The following is a 15546-nucleotide window of genomic DNA, read 5'->3' as shown; positions in this document are numbered from 1 at the left end:
CCAGACCAAATAAAAGGAGAAAACAAGTTGAGCCATGACATTCTGAACTCTTTCCTGACAGCGAATGCCAAGTGACCAGCTGCCATAAGCTTCCTCTTGCCATGACTCTCTCACATTGGTGAAGTATGCTCTCAAACTGTAAGCCAAAAATAAAACATCCTTTTCCTAAGTAGCTCCTTGTCAGCCATTTTGTCACACAAAAAGACAAATAGCAACTACAGAAAATTAAGAAAAGAAATAAGACCTTTGGAACTGGTTTGTGGAAAACATGTGGGAGACCTTGGAATTTGGGGCCAGAGAAGCCCTAGAACGCAGTATGCAGATATTTATTTATTTATTTATTACTAACAACATATTTTGTATGGATACATAATGTGTTGGCATGCCCTTTTCCTTCTTCCCTGTTGCCATTCCTCTGAGGACCCCTCTCAGTGGGTTTGAAGGTATTCTCCATGGGGTTGTATTGTGGGAGCAGATCTTAATTTAACATTCTAATGTGAGTCTGGAAGAACACAATGCCATAAAAATCACGGACAGTGGAAGCCTGTCTCATGACGTTTCAGAGAAGAACAAGGTCTCATTTGGGAACTGGGCTAGAGGCCATTTGTGTGATATGAGAGAGAGAGACAGAGAATGAGAAAGAGAAATAGGCAGACACAGAGAGTGAGTATGGGCTTGCCAGGGTATCCTCCCACTGAGAAACAACTTCCAGAGGCATGTTCCACTTAGTGTACCTGGCATTCTGTGGATACTGGCGATTCAAACTTGGGTCTCCAGGCTTTGCAGTCAAGGTTCTCTACCCCTGAGCCATCTCTCCACAGCCCATTGGTATGATATTCTCACAACAGATTTGGTTCTATTCTTCATATGTCCTGAGAAGATGATGGAGACACTGTATACAAGAATAACGTTGAAAGAAATTTCAAGATAGAATAGCCTTCAGGCTGTTTTGTAAGTACTATTCACTACTGATACCATCCAAGTTTATATTTGAAACAAAAAGTAGAGCAAAAAGACATGAGAACAATTCATTTTTATAAGGAAAAGTGTTTCAGTGTTTGCAAGTTAAATTTACAGACAAGAATTTTCAAAAGAAGCAGCAATAGTTAAAGAGATCAGTGCCAAAGAGAAATCTGACCATAAAAAAAGACACCCTGAGTGTAAGATAAAATCCACTAAATACTCCATCTAGTGAAAATGAAAACTTGTTTGAAAGGTGAGAACCTAAACTGAGAATTGCTACTGAAGGGGTTCCTTGCTCCAACTCAACTGCATAGGGAAATATGTCCTCAGATTCAACATTCAAAGGACTGATGCAACTGTGGTACCCGGGCTCCAGCAGTGGAATGTGGCAACACCATCCATACTCATGTGGCACTGGTTTTACAACATAAATAATGCAAGAGGAAGAGGCCAAGGGAGCTGTGAATCAAGGTTTCAGAGAGTTGCTGAGGCCATTGGTGGTAAGGTTGAAGTCCCTTCGCGGAGGTCCTAGAAGCCATTGTAGGATGCTGCGAAGGAGAAACCTGAGGTGCAATGGATAACCAGGGATGGAGAAGATGCCAGAACTTCAGGCATCTGCTGAGGAAAGCTGTAGGCTCAAAAGGGAGCTGTACTGAGAAAGAGGCATGTGCGATACACATAGCGGAGCAATTTGCTGATTGGAATGGCAGGAGGCTAAGATGAGCTAAGTGGTAATGTGCTCTGATTGGAGAGGTCACTATGAGCTTACGGTCCTCTTACTAAAGATATGCATAGACACATCCCAAATATTTATAAATACATGCATGCATGGGTGAGTATGCCCTCCTATTTTTCACTGGTCATGGGGTGAGGCATCCTAGCAACCATCATTCTCCATTAATGGCATCTTCTATAATATTCTAGTCTGTTACTCCCCTTTTCTCTTCCAGAGTTTTATCAAAGCTTTTAGTAGATACAGCCATTGTGTCCCCTCAGGAACCTCCTACTCATAGTATTTTCTCATTGTTTTTAATGACTTAGGCGATAAGATATGTACTCAAGAAGAAAACACAGAGGAAAAACTTCAGAAAATTGGCCTTGACAAGATGTTTGCTTGTATATGCTATCAGAATCCCAGGAACAGAAGCAAATGAAAGTAAGTGTAACCACATTGCACTAAAAGAAAAAGTGTTCTGCACAGCAATAAAAGATGACCCCATCCCCAAAAAAGTGAAGTAAGAAAGGATAAAAACAAGAAATAATGGAAGGATGACATATAAAATGAGAGAAAGTATTTGGAAATTTATATCAAAAATGTGGTTAAGTACATGTAGTAGTTGGAATATTAAGTGTCCTGCATAACTTCATGTATTTGCAATCAAGCCTGATACTTAATCCCCAGATGGAGGAGCCCTTGGACCATGGAGGAGGGGTGCTATGGGGAGTGGAGGAGAGGTGTTATTGGGGCCCACCTTGGGATGTTTTTACTCAGCCTAGCCTGCCAGTGCTAGCTAGCTCACTCTAGCTGCCTCCCCCTTGCTGACGATATATGGCAATGCGAAGCGGCTCTCTGCTCCTGTAATGCTTTCCTTGCTACCATCAAACTGTCACTCAAAAGTGCAAGCTAAAATAAAATATTTATTGCCCTAAGCTGGTTCCAACTATGTGTTTTGTTCCAATAATGAGAAAGTAACTGCTCTGTAGTGCAAACACATTAATATAATATTTTTCAGTAGAAAGAAAAAACAAAGCAGAGTAATACAATTAAAGAATGGGGGGAGAGTCTGGGAAGAAGACAATCTTCAGGTGATCAGTGGATCTTTGACAAATTTCTCCATACCAGTAACCATCAGGGAAATAGAAATCAAATGCACCTTACCACCTTAAGGACCAAAATGACAAGGGCAGACAAGAGTAAGGAAGACAACCAATCAGAGTGAGGGGCCTCAGGAGATGGTTTAACAGTTCGAGGTGCTTGTTGCAAGTCTGCTGGCCAAGTTCAACTTCTCAGCACCAGCATAATGCTAGAAGCATTGCATCTGAAATCCGCACGTGCCTGTATTGATGGGAGGCGGAGCCAGGAGAATCTGGAAACTCTCAGCCCAGATTGACCGACACAGGAAGCATCCTGGGTGGAGTAAGATGACAAAATTTCGAGGTTTTCCTCAAACCTTCACACGTGCACCAAGTCATGTACATGCCCATACCAGTAACAAACACCCGTACACATCCGCACAGACCTATAGAGACACATCCACACACATCATGAACATCTATACATAAACACACATGTATTTTAAAAAGATAGAGATTGGGCTGGAGAGATGGCTTAGCAGTTAAGTGCTTGCCTTTGAAGCCTAAGGACCCCGGTTCGAGGCTCGGTTCCCCAGGTTCCACGTTAGCCAGATGTACAGGGGGCACACGCATCTGGAGTTCGTTTGCAGAGGCTGGAAGCCCTGGCACACTCATTCTCTCTCTCTCTCTCTATCTGTCTTTCTCTGTGTGTCTGTCGCTCTCAAAAAAAAAAAAAATTTAGAATAAAAAAGATAGAGATAATCAGCAAAACCAAAAGTACATGTGAAAAATACACAAGTGTATGTATGTTTTAGTATATAGTTTTGTCAGCTGTGATAGGATTATATCGATGGCAAGATAGTAAAATCTGTGGAAAATGCCATTAAAGAAATTTGATACTGGTGATAGGACGAGGCAATAATTGTGTCTTACAATTTCACTTTCTTTCCAAATTCAAACTGTCATTAGGTCAAGCCCTTTCCTATTGTCTGTGTAATGAGCTTGCTGTGGCAAGCCCCCCTTTTCACAGGAGCCTACCATGCATTTGCTGGCTCTGTTATGAGAGTAATTTTACTCACTTTTGTTCATATTAAAGTGCATATTAGTCTGTGGATCCTGCTGGGTCCTACAACTTTTGAACATGATTCTGACAGATGACTATATTCTATTTATATTTGAAGTGATTTTGTAGTTAGAATAATTGTAATGTTAGCATAATTGTGACTTACGTCTGTTGAATAAAATTCCACTTTGAAAATCACTGTTGGAGCTTCACCTCAGAGTATCTACCTCAGCAAGGAGTCATTAGCAAATCACAGCATATATTATTTTGCTAATTTGATGTCACTCCTAGAAGGTTTTCCAAACCTGCTGATTCTTTTTGCATGTCGCACCATAAGCCCAAGGGCCTGTCGTTGCCTTACCATCAAACTTGCATAACCATCTCCCTCCCACTTGTGATGTTCCCTGGCATGTCCTGTTCTAAGGCCACATTTATTTATTTAAGAGAGAGAGAGAGATGCAGACATATAGAGAGAATGGGCATGTCAGGGCTTCTAGCCACTGCAAATGAACTCTGGACACATGTTTCTCCTTGTGTATATAGCTTATGTGGGTACTGGGGAATTGAACCTGGGTACTTTGGCTTTACAGGTAAACAACTTAACTGCTAAGCCATCTCTCTAGCCCATGAGGCCACATTTTAGAAGTCTGCACTTCCCTTTCCATAAAGACATATGTGAGACATGTTGTCTCCCAGGGTGTTTCAAACAAAATGTTCCTAGAATCACAAAATGGTGACACTGTGAACTACAGTACAAGATCTGCTTATATTTTATAGAGCCCTTCAAATCAGATTAAAAAGTTTCCTGGGCAATTCTGTCATTTGTCATATTCTAATACTTCAATATTATTGAAATGTTATCTTGAAGTTAATATTAGTAAATAATGAAAATTCTCCCCTAAGAAAGTTGAAAGTAAATCTAATATCATACTCAAAAATGAATACCATATTTTATGGAGTAAAACTATATTTCAAACTTGATTTTTCCTCCAACTCACAATAGAACCTAGAAACTATAACTTATAGTATTTTTGTTACTCCCTACTACAAAATCTAATTTGAATGTTTAATATTTTTACTGTGATATTGGGAAGAATGTTCTGGACTAACATGGCTTCATGACAGACAATATATATTTTTCATTACCAGAATTTCACAGTGAAAGAGAAGATGGAAAGTTTTAAGTTGTTCAACAGACTATACACATATAAACAAAATGACCCTTTAAATATGAAACTAAAGATATCAAGGATATTGTGTATGAAATGCATGTAAAGGATTACATGTAAATAGCTTACTGTTTTGATTCTCTAAACTGGCATGAACCAAAAAAAACCAGGGACATAACTACTAAGCAGCACACTTTCTAATTTTAAGTATGTATGCCAATGCTTACAGAGCTTTCACATATGAGAAAGCAGGAAGCCATTGTGTGAGGGTTTGAATGTCAATGTAGGTCCCCCATAGACTTAGGTGTTTTATTAACCTTGGAACTTGGGTCTCCAGCTGGAGGAGGTGTTACTGGGGGCCGGGTCCTGCTGTCCAGCCCAAAGGTGTATTGGAGGAAAATCTGATTCCCCCCTAAAGGTGTAGAGAGAACAGGCTTGAGCTCTGGAATGCTTGCTTGCTGTTGTGGTGTTCTCTGTGTTGGTTTGGTGTTTGCTAGCTGCTTTTGGTGGGCTTTTCTTTGCTGGCATCTATGAAAGTAAGGCAGCTTCTTCCGCCATTGATGGAACATCCCCAAATCTGTAAGCTTGAAATAAATCCCTTCTTCCCAAAAAGCATCTGGTTAGATGTTCATCCCAGCAACGTGGAACTGACTATGATATCATAAGATTCCACTTTTTTAGTTACTTTGAATTTTCAATGTCTGTCTTTCTATGTCCCCTCTTAGAAATATAGGCTCTGCCACTAGGTGGTGACATAGTTATAGCTGCCTTACTGTCCCTTTGCAGACAACAGTCCCAAGTAAGCTATTTTTAAAATATTTTTTAATTTAATTAATTAATTAATTTAACCGGGGGAGGGGAGAAAGAGAGAGAGAGAGAAATAGAGAATGGGTGCACCTGGGGTAGCCACTGCAAACAAACTCCAGACCCATGTGCCACCTTGAGCATCTGGCTCACGTGGGTCCTGGGGAATTGAACCTGGGTCCTTTGGCTCTGCAGGCAAATACTTTAATCGCTAAGACATCCCTCCAGCCCAAAGAAAGCTATTTCTAAATGAAGAACTGCATTAATTACTTCTATTTCAATGAACCTCTTGGAGTTGTACACAACAGAAACTGAGGTAAGTTCCACATAGAATATATTTTCTTATATAAGCAATATTTTAAAATCTTACCTGGCTTGTTTTTCCACAATAGTTGTACATATTTTAAACACACTTAAAAAGTCAATCCCCTTAAACATGTTGTAGTTACAAAGGTAAGGAAAAGGAAAAGAATTTTGAACTAGGATGGCAGCGTTATCTCAAAGACCACTTGTGTTCTGAAAACACCATTAGACAACCTGCCTCAATTATTGTTTTTCCTAAGCCTATATGCCATCCCAAAATAGTCATAAATGCTTCAAATCTCTTTAGAACTAGCCTGGGTATTGAGACATAATATCAGATAATCAAAAAGTGCTAGAAAAATAACAATAATTTAAAAATAATCAGTTAATATGTACATATTGAAAGTATTTGAGGGGGCTGGAAATATGGTTCAGCAGTTAACACACTTGCTTGCAAAGCCTAGAATCCTAAATTCAGTGCCCTAGTACCCCTATAAAGTAAGATATGCAAGGTGGTGCATACATTTGGAGTACATTTCCATTAGCAAGAGGCCCTGGTGTACCCATTCTCTCTCTCTCTCTCTCTCTCTCTCTCTCTCTCTCTCCCTCCTTGCCAATAAATGAAGTATATGAAAAACTAATCTTCAAATTTGATTAAAGATTATTTGAAATCAACTGACAGACTATAAAAGTGTTTCCTAGACACATAACAAGACCAACATTCTTAATTTTTAAATAGTTCCTCTAAAAGGGCACAAATAAAAATCTGAATTAGATAAATAAAATGTTGATTCACCAAATCACAATTGACCAACAAATACATAAAATGATGTTGGTACACGTTGGAAACCATGGACATAGAACACAGAAGTTATTTTACGTACCATATTGATAATATTACAATGTTGGGAAAAATATTGTGAGTGACTATTTCTAAAATCTGTTGGAGAGCAATTTTTGAAAGATTTAGAAAATCCCTCTGTGCAGGAATTTAGCTCACTGACCTGACCACTGCCCATCACTTCCTGCCACTTGCTCATTCTCCTCTCCCTTTCCCCTCTCCTTGAACGTTTTCCCCCTCCTGCCCCCACCCTGGCCCAATGCTAGGAAAGCACCTGGCACTTGCAAATCCCCTACTTCTGGAATGTGGAGTGTTTATCTATGACTGGTCTCCAGTAATACTTCTTCCACTGTAGAGATTTCTACCTGCCTCTAACAATTTCTTTAAAATTATAAAAGTTTGCATAGCTATTAGACATCTACATGAATATTCCCTGGAAATACATATGGGATATATTGTAGCATTTTCCCAGCATGGCATCATAAAAACAAAACAAACAAACAAAAAAACAGATCCAGGAATAGAAGGTTAGTTATATTGATTATGGAAAGACCCTTTGCTGAAACATAACAGAATGAAGTTGTCCAACACCATAATGCTAAGAAAGAGTTCTAAAACATTTAGATGAAGAAAAGTGAGTTTTAGAAACATATTTACTGCATGGTGTTTTGGAGGCAATTAACAAACATATCAGAACCAGAATTTATAATTTAGTATTAGTAAGTTAAATGTACAAAAGATCTTAAAAAGATCTACACTATTCTAATATAAGGAAAAGAGATAGGGACATTTTCAATTGTAGAAATGTTATACTGCAGAAAAGACAATATTATAAACATGATTTTCCTTTGCGTTTATTTTTAAGTGACAAGAAATTAACTTGTTAGAAAGTCTGACAAACACATTATCATTCAAAAAAGCAGTGATACCTCAAAAAGTGGGAAATCGTTCTTTTTATAAACTTAGTTATCAAGCTGTATCTGAGAGACCATTGAGCCTAGAAGGTGACAATAGCTTTGCTCTATAAGGTGGAATAGGATGTCACTGACACTTTCTGAGCACCTATCAACAGCATCATCTTATTGCACTGATGTCCTCAAATATAATTGAAAGCACTTAAATAGCTTTTTTTTTTTATTTTGCAATCATTTTATTTCTTTGCTACACTTATGTAAAGTCATTTTGTAAGACACTGGACAAAAACAAACATTTTCATAATACAAATAAAATGTTTACAAAACCAGGATATCACAGAAATCAGTCAAATTGGCTTAGGACCCATCCATGTGAACTTCTTTAACTTAATAAGCTCTATAAGGGCACAGCCCCCAAGTAGTATCAGATGCTGATGTACGGGACATTAAGACCTCAGCCTACACTTTGATTGTGTGTGTGTGGTGGTGGGGGAGGGGTGGTAAAGGACATATCACAGCAGTAGGATCCCGCACAAAAGCCATTGGCTGTAGCAGGTTTCTCTAATCCCAGTGAAAAGATTGCCAGTTCGGAGCTGGAAACAAGATTATTTTCTGAATGCCTGTAGGACGACTTGACTAACAGAGTGATGAGTGACGAACAACAAGAGACTCTGCCTGAAACAAGGTAGAAGGTGAAAACTGACCCCAAAATTGTCCTTGACTTCCACATGGGCACCATGGTATGTGTTACTGTCTTCACATATTAATATACACGAATGCATATACACTTTTCATAAAACAGCATGCCCCCCACACGTACCATAAAGGAAAAGTATGTTTATGAGTATGTATGTAAGGAAGAGGGTACTGGTTCTGTGTATTGTGAATTTGTGTTATTTTGGATAAGGCACTTCCTATTTTACATATATTAAAGATGGTGGTTGTTTATAGTTTTCATCCGTGACGACTTTCTGAACCTAAACCTATGTAGAGCATGAAATTGCATGCAATGTTTTGCTGCATTAATCATTATTACTACCTGTTGACCTCATGTCACTGAACATAGTAAATATTAATAGACAGAAAATTATATCTCTACAGTTTCTAAAGTTATTGGCTTGGATTACTAACATTAAAATGCAATGAGTGGGCTGAGGAGATGGCTCAGCAGTTAAAGGTACTTGCCTGCAAGCCTGAAAAAAGAAATGAACGCTGTTCAGCACAGTGGCTAATTTTTCAACTTTTATAGTCCAATCTCAACTATTAAGAATAACTGTATCTGTGAATGGTTTGAATACTTTAAATATTAATTCATGATTGCTTAACTTAGTTGTCAATCATGCAGTGTTCATGTAAAATATTCTAGGTGAAAATGAGCTTCTTTAATAGTTACTAGCTATTATGCATTCTTTGCTACTTGAAAACATTATCATCTGTTATCAATTAAACTTTATAATTAGTTTTCTTATTTTCCAACAGAATCAGAAGAGAGCAATGCCTTGTCACTAACACTAAAAATGCAGCTATGACTTATGAGTTATAAAGGAACTGACATATGTGATAAAATTTAATGCTAAATTCAACTTATAGGAGAAATTCATAAGTTCAAAACTATGTAACTTGCTCATTCTTGCATTCTAACACACTATATATGCATAAGTAATTTTGTGCAAATAGAGACTGAATTATTCTAAAGAGAACTACTCTTCCAAACTAATATCTTTCGGAAAGCTTTGTGGCTTATAATATATCATCAAATTTATACAGCTTTCAATTTAATGCTTTCCTCCATTAGAGTTATCATTATTCTGTATATAATTGCATCAGTCTGCTACCTCATCTTTATTCTGTATTTTTTTCATGGCTTACACTTTTAACCCTTTTATAAAACCATTGCACTCAACTTGCTTGTCTCCTTGGTCAGTATATTTCATCCCTTGCCAATGATGAGAAATTACTAAGACAATTCACATGTTTTTCTTAGGTTTTTTCAACAACAACAGTAAGAAAAAAAAAAAAAAACAAACAAAAAAAAAAAAAAAACAACCCTCCAACTATTTGATCTTGTACCTTAAACCACTGTGGACAAATGCTTAGCAAGTTGAAGGACAGGGCAGCTAATAGCCAACATTAAATCAATTTCTCTTCTCTCTCTTTCTTTCTTACTCCCTTCCCTCTTGCTGTTTGAAAGATTCCAGGAAAATTATAATACCCCATTGGAACAGAGAAATATATCCAAGTATTTTCTTTTCTCAGGCAAATTTCTATAGGTCAATAAACTCATTAAATATTTGGTACATTGATTTTTTTATAAAGAATTGAGGGTATGAAGAATATATTGAGACATTACTAACAGAGACATTGCCTCTTCCCCATAACTGATGGCTGCTCCCACAATGCCCGGCCTACAATCTCCATGGGGATTACTGACATCTCTGACCAGGAGGATCCCTTTGGAGGGGGGCAGGGACAGGGATGAGGGTAAGGATGGTACCAACGTGTGCAGTTGACACACTTAGTATGTCCATAACTAATAAAAATAAATAAATAAATAAATAAATAAATAAATAAAGTGAAATAAAAGTAAATTGAAAAATAAAGGAAAATAAGTAAAAGTAGGATGGGTGGAGACAGAGAAAATTCTGAATAGATAACCCTTGGACTCTTAATACGAACTCAGTTTCTTGTCTCAGCTTCAGGACCTAGCCTGGATATCAGACCTCCTATCTATCTATCTATCTATCTATCTATCTATCTATCTATCTATCTATCTCTCTATCTATCTATCATCTTTCTTTCTTTCTTTCTATCTACCTACCTACCTACCTACCTATCTATCATATATCTCTCTTTCTCTATCTATCTATCTATCTATCTATCTATCTATCTATCTATCTATCTATCTATCTATATGAGTTCTCTCTCTATATATATATGATATAAATATATAAGTATGTATATATATATATGTATATGATATATATATATCTTGAAGTATGTTCATATTTGAGCTGCATATCTAGACAGTTTTTTTTCAAGGTACATGTTCTGTCCAAAGAAGAAAGAAAGGCCACGGAGAGATGCTTAATGATAGAACAGGATTTATTTGGGATAAACACCTGTGGATGAGGTCTCTGGGTCCTCATCCAGAGCCTATATTCCACTTGCACACTGAAATAGGTATAAGTGAGGTGATGGAATTGGAAAGTTTTGTAGCTAGCCAATCCTAAAAAATGATCCTCTTCTCTCCTTTAAGTCAGTTCTATCAGCCCTTATGTCACAGCAAAGAAAACAGTAAGTGAGCTGAAGTTTGACACAATCACTTTGGGAATCCCCACACTTTCTTAGGTGGCTCATTAATTGTAATTAGCAATGAACACTGGTTCATCACAAGATCATTGGACAGATTGTTCATGCTCAAATATACTATAGTCATAGAGCTGGTCAGGCATGCATCTTTTTGATCAATTTTCCAGAGCTTCTGTTCTTGTATCATTTCATATTTAAAGGTCTTTCTGTAAGATATGGGATGAAACTTGTTTAAAAGAATGTTGGCCTTACATACCTGTCACAATAGTCCAGCTATGACAGAATACCATTAACTAGATGGCTTAAACAGCAATCTATTTTTTCCCCATCATAGTTCCACATGATGGCAAGTCCAAAATAAAGACTATGATGGTTTTCTGTTTGAGGGTGGTCTACATCCTGACTTGTAAATGCAGATGTCTGTCCTTCCTGTATCCTCTCATGGTCTTTCCTGGGAACAGCAGGGGGAAAAGTAGTTTCATGCCTTTCCTCTATTTTTGTGCATGTGTGCTGATTCATATGAGAACTCATATGCATATGGACACATGTCTGGGTCTGTGCATGTTGAGGCCAAGTTAGTGTTAATTATCTTACTCAATGATCCCCCCATAGTTTTTGAGATAGGTGTCTCCATGAACTCTGAGCTCACTGATTCTGCCAGGCAGTAAATCTCTGGGGTTCTTCTGTCTCTGTCTCCTCAGAACTGGCATTAAAGGTCATCAGCCTGACATTTAAGTAGGACCTGGCGATATGAACTCAGGTCAATGTGTGTTCAGCAAGCACTGTACTTCTGAGTCATCTCCCTAGCTCAATTTTTCTGTTTTGTTCTTTCTTTTTAGAGGCATTCATCCCATCATGAGGCCCCCCTGTCATGACTCAAGCTAGCCTTAATCAAACCTCAAAGTCAATACTTCAAACTATTATCAGGTTAGGGATTAGGCTTCAGTGAAAGAATTTATAGGAAACACGAACCTTCCCCTTAATGCCTCTTCTAAGGATTCTAAGGATGGTGAATCCAGGACCAACATCCTTTCGCCCTTTCCTCCTTGTGCATGAACGCTGTCACTATTCCAGCATAGCTATTTGTTCTTTCTGAGCTGAATTCTGGACATGCAAGTCTATCTCAAGCAAGAATTTTGAGAGAGTGCTAAAGATAGCTCAGTGATGGCATACAGGTCTGTCATCTGAGTACCTTATGAGGATGAAGATTAAGTGATGACAGAAAGAACTGCATCCTCTAGTAGTGGGGGAGGAGCTGAAAGCAAAGGAGAGAAGACCTGGGAAAGGCCTTACTTCTAAAAATAGGGCAATTAGAAGCCTGACTTAAAAGCTACAATTAAATTAATGTTCACCATAGTTCTGTTTGCAGTAGGTAAAGATAATTTTCTACAATTTGATGTGTTCCAAGAACAGAGCAATGCCAGCATTCATTTTTTTTTTTTTTTAGAATCTGTGACTCTTTTCTGAATAATTATAAATACCTTAAACCCCAAGGATATATTTATGTCTCTAAAAATACTATTTAAAAAGTAAGTTTTCTGAGTGCAGTCAATGCTTAAATATTACCAGGAGGTTTAATGTTTTGGGTTAGCCTGACTCTTACCAAATGATAATTTCAGAGAGAGAGAATGGGCATGACATGGACTCCAGCCACTGCAAGCAAACTCCAGATGCATGTACCGCCTTGTGGCTTATGTGCATTCTGGGGAATCAAATCTGCATCCTTAGACTTCACAGGCAAGTGCCTTTACCACTAAGCCATCTCTCCAGTGATAAATAATAATTTCTTTATAGAAGCTTGTACATTACTGTCTCTGATACCAACCAATTAACTACTTACTCTAGCTACAGTGAGCTTTCTTACTTGATTTCTATTTATACTCTTTGTGTAGATATAGAATGGCCTCTTAACTCCTTTCTCTTCTTATGAACACTGATATCTTTTCCATCATGTGTCTTCAAGGGTTGCCCTTTGTGCTCCTGTCTTTTCTACAAATATTTCTCTTTGGAGGTCACAATTTTCTTCATTGCTCCTGCCTATTTTATGAAGACTCCTAGGGAAAAGAAGAAACTAAGGTGTTATGTCTAAAAGGACTGACCCTTAATTCTGATTTCATTTTCATAGATTCATCACATTTATCTAATTAGGAAATCATAATAAGCATTGCTTTTCATCTGCATAATTAAGATGGTGATAAACAGACAGGAACTCAGATCCTCCTGAAGAACGGAAGAACAATGAATAAAGAACAAGGAAGGGTTGGGGACATGGCTTAGTGGTTAAAGGCACTTGCTTATAAAGTCTGATGTCCCAGGTTTGATTCCCTACTAACCACATAAAGCCAGATGTGCAAAGTGGCAGATACATCTGGAGTTAATTTACAGTGGCAGGAGGTCCTGGTGTGCCCATTTTCTCTCTCTTTATCATGTATCTATCATCTGTCTGTCTATCTATCAATCAGTCAATCTATCTATCTATCTATCTATCTATCTATCTATCATCTATCTAATCTGTCTATCTATCATCTATCATTTATCTATCAACTTATTGAAAGTAAATAAAATATCTAAAACATCTAAAAAAGAAAAGAGAACAAGAGAAAATAAGATAACTTTACTTTTTCTTCATTTGCATGCCAGAAAATAGTTCATTCAAAATACCACTAGCAACAGTGCATTTGGTTTCTTATGCTTTTGTATATATCATATAATTTAGCTTATATTTGCTAAATTAATGACTGCAGTGATATAAAAAATGCAAGAGATGAATTGGAATTATATTGTTATCATACTAAAAATGAAACAGTATACCATTGTTTGAAAGTTAAATTGGGTTAGTTATAAACACACATTGTACATTCCAGGGAACTTAGTAAGAAGGCAAAGCGAAAACAGTAAAACACTGGATCGTGTCAATGCTAAATAGTTTTTAGAGAGTTCCACTGACCTCTGGAGGAGTCACAAAATATATACGTATGTTTCCAGTTTCTGAGAATCATTGCAAAATAGAACAACAACAACAAAAATACATTTCTTTACAATTGGCACTTAGTCTTAGTACATTAGTGAGTTTTCCTTCAACTGTTAGAAATTACTGTTAGTCAAGCAACTTAAAACAAGGTTCTAGGAACAGGGCAAAAGGAAGGATAGAACCATTGTAAGAGCCACAGAGTGGGAAGGAGGGATCTGAGGCACTGGCCGCCCTTACCCCAGACTGAGTGGTGCATTAATGATCCCATAGTGAATACCAATAAGCCCAGTGAAGAGGGCCTCTGTGGACTGGACTTGGGGGAAACAAAACACAAGAGTATGACTAGATGGAAATATGACAATTTGCAATATTTTCATAAAGTTCACAATTAATGTTAATAAAAGAAAAGCCTGGGCTGGAGAGATGGCTTCGGGGTTAAGGCATTTGCATTCAAAGCCAAAGGACCTAGGTTTGATTTCACAAGAACCCACATAAGCCAGATGCACAATGTAGCACATGTGTCTGGAGTTCATTTGCAGTCGCTGAAGGCTCTGGCGTGCCCATTCTCTCTCTCTCTGCCTCTTCCCCTCTCTTTTTCTCTCCCTTTGTCAAATAATTTTTTAAATGCAATAAATAAATATTAAATAAACTTTTTCTTTTTATTGAGGTAAGGTCTCACTCCGGCCCAGGCTGACCTGGAATTAACCATGTAGTCTCAGGGTGGCCTTGAACTCTCGGGATCCTCCTACCTCTGCCTCTCGAGTGCCGGGATTAAAGGCGTGCACCACCATGACCGGCTAAATAAACTATTTATAAAAGTGTTTACTTAGGCTCACTATTTCAGAAGATTCAGTCTGGTTATTTGGCTGTACAGCTTAGGACCTCTGGGAAGGCAGAACATCACGACAGGAGTAGACTGACGGTCGGAGCGGCGCAGTCTTTTCAGGAAGTACAGAAAAGACACAGGAGAGGCCTACCCTTAGAGAGTTCTCATCCACATGCTCCAGTGACTTCCCTTTCTCCAAGCTAGCTTCACCTCCTAAAGACCTCCACCTCCTAGACCCACACCCACGATTTTAACACAGAAACCATTGTCGGAGCAGTCAAGATCCAACTATAGTGTATATCACACCCCCAGTTGTGATATTCTACATGTAAAATAACGTTCCCCTCCCCCACCCCCCTGCAAGGCTGGTGGCACACACCTTTAATCCTGGCACTCACTCAAGAGACAAAGGTAGGAGGATCACTGTGAGCTCTAATTGGAGACCATACTGAAACTACATAATGAATTCCAGTTCAGCCTGGGCTAGAGTGAGATCCTACCTTAAAAAGCCATTCCTCCGTTCCACTTAGAGGTTAATTCATTTAAGATTGAATAATGTAAAAGGTATCATGAGAGTCTTGGACCAGGA

This window comes from Jaculus jaculus, chromosome 15 (genome assembly GCF_020740685.1).
Source record: "Jaculus jaculus isolate mJacJac1 chromosome 15, mJacJac1.mat.Y.cur, whole genome shotgun sequence".
Taxonomy (NCBI): domain Eukaryota; kingdom Metazoa; phylum Chordata; class Mammalia; order Rodentia; family Dipodidae; genus Jaculus; species Jaculus jaculus.
This window is presented reverse-complemented; position numbering follows the sequence as displayed.